Genomic DNA, 2,232 nt, shown 5'->3' with positions numbered 1-2,232 from the left:
ACACACACATATGTTTTGTTGTAGGTACATATTCTCCCCCCTGCAATCAATAATTTACTATATTTGCATCACTGAGACTGTCCAGAAAATTGTACTGAGTAACACCATGTGTAAGTTTTCATTGTTGTGCTGGAAGCAGCATGGAGACATTGTCCTCCCTGTGGTTTATGTATTCACAAGTCAATCATGGAAGTCCCAAACTTTAATATCAGCTTGTTTTTGTGTGTGTGTGTGTGTGTGTGTGTGTGTTATTTGAAATAGACATTACAGCAGCAGAGTAACTTTGCACTAAGATGGATTTGCTTAGGTGAATGAGAATGTTAGTTTGTCCAGGAGGAAACAGTTACCTCCCTAATCCAGTCCTTCATTTCACCATCCCCCCTTTCACTGTAACATTTACTTCCAGGTTAAACATTTGAATCAGCACCCAGTAAGTTTTATAGCTACTTAGCTCAGAATGTGACAGAATGACCGCTACAATGTCTCCTCTATGGAGGAACAACACTGCCACCTGGTGGTCACATGATACGTCGCCTCTGTACGGGGATCCTGGAAGATATAAAAAATATATATATATATATATTTTTTTTTTCTGGTACTCTCCGCGTGCCAACGGTATTGGCGCATCACTAGTTTACATTAAAAAATATTTGACCCTACACTCCACTGTTGCCCTTTATGCTTTGGCAACATACCGTGTGTATTTGTGGGACCCATGTGTGGCAATTCAACATTTAGGGCTTGTTTACACCATGTCAGTTGAGCCGTGTTCTTCTGCACACCACCACATTTACAGAATATGCAAACATAACCCTAGCAAACTTAATATTGTAATCTCATATTCAATCCAGCTTGCTTAGGTTTTCTTTCATGGCCAAGGCATAGATCTTGCAGTTTTCGAATCTAGCTTTAAAGCATACTGCCATGTGATGGATAGTACGCAGCAGATAAATACTTGGCAAAAAGTTATGACATTTTTTTGTTTACATATTCTAATAAAAGTGACAACCTCTATAATGTCAGCAACATTGGGAAATGCCAGTGGTATGGCCACGGCTCTCATTGCTGCTCCATTTCCAAAGGAACCCTTCCCATTAAACTGCTCCTTGGCTGGAGTCAAGACATTGTTGTATTCTCCACTGCGAAGCTTCTCAAACACGTGAATGACCCCTGCACCATATCCACGGTCTGGATCATTGAAGTACTCCTTGGTAAACCTGTACATTAAAGAAAAAAAAAAGTGCGGTCAATCGTTATAAAACAGATGGTAGAAATCTTACGGACTTTCCAGCCACACTGTCATTTAATGTGTGTCTTAGTAGAGAGAAAAAACTCTATAAACATGTAGAAGGGGTGTCCAATTCCTTTTAAACTTCCCCTTAACATGATTGGATGCAAACAAATTGTTAAAGTGACATTAAACCCTCAGATTTTTTAACATAAACCAATACTGTAATGTGTGCATTACTGTAATCCATGGTTGTTTCCCTTCTCTTTGCTGCTCTTCCTTTTAAATCCTCATGTATTCTCATGCTGGGCAGAACTTCTGTTTTGCAGCAGACTGCCTTGTCTCTGAAATGGATACATGGTGTCTGTGTTCAGGTTCACAACCTGAGCCAGCACTACAGGAAGAGGCACTCAGCTGCAAAGGGAAGTTCCCTTTAAGCATGAGAAGACATGAGGATTTAAAAAGGAAGAGCAGCAAAGAGAAGGGAAACTACCATGGATTACAGTAAGGCGCACATTACAGTATTGGTTTATGTTAAAAAATCTGAGGGTTTAATGTCACTTTAAAGATTACAAATGGAATGGGTGGGTTTTTTTTATGCCAATATCAATTTAGAGCCAAGTGTTTAGGGCAACCTCACCATACTCTATGGAAATTGCAAGGCATATGTCCAGGCCCTTGGTATTCCCTGGTGCTCTCCCATCCACTTACTAAAACAGGCCCAACTCTACTTTGCTTCCAAGATGAAACGAGATGAGGCTTTCAGAGTAATGTGGCCTTGGCCAAAGCCTACAGCACCTGGTATTTTGCACAGATTACATACTAGTAAGGGATACACTGGGCATTGTGGAAGGTGCAGGGAGGAAGAGGACATCTGGTCATATTTTGCATAGTGACAGGTTCACTTTTATGAGTTACAACCAAATAAAATTGATTACTACATTTCTGTGGAACAAAGTAAGGTTCAATACCGCTCTATGATTTCTCATCTGTTCAGAACCTGA

General features: G+C 40.2%; 1 protein-coding gene across 2 annotated transcripts in view; it reads right to left on the bottom strand.

Moving 5' to 3' along the window:
• The window catches only part of ADPRHL2 (ADP-ribosylhydrolase like 2), a 21,316-nt gene that overhangs the window by 5,697 nt on the left and 13,387 nt on the right, over positions 1–2,232 (bottom strand). The window lies entirely within an intron of this gene.

The sequence above is a fragment of the Nanorana parkeri genome, unplaced genomic scaffold (genome assembly GCF_000935625.1).
Source record: "Nanorana parkeri isolate BGI_ZX_2015 unplaced genomic scaffold, ASM93562v1 scaffold70, whole genome shotgun sequence".
NCBI classification, from domain to species: Eukaryota; Metazoa; Chordata; class Amphibia; order Anura; family Dicroglossidae; genus Nanorana; species Nanorana parkeri.
This window is presented reverse-complemented; position numbering and strand designations above follow the sequence as displayed.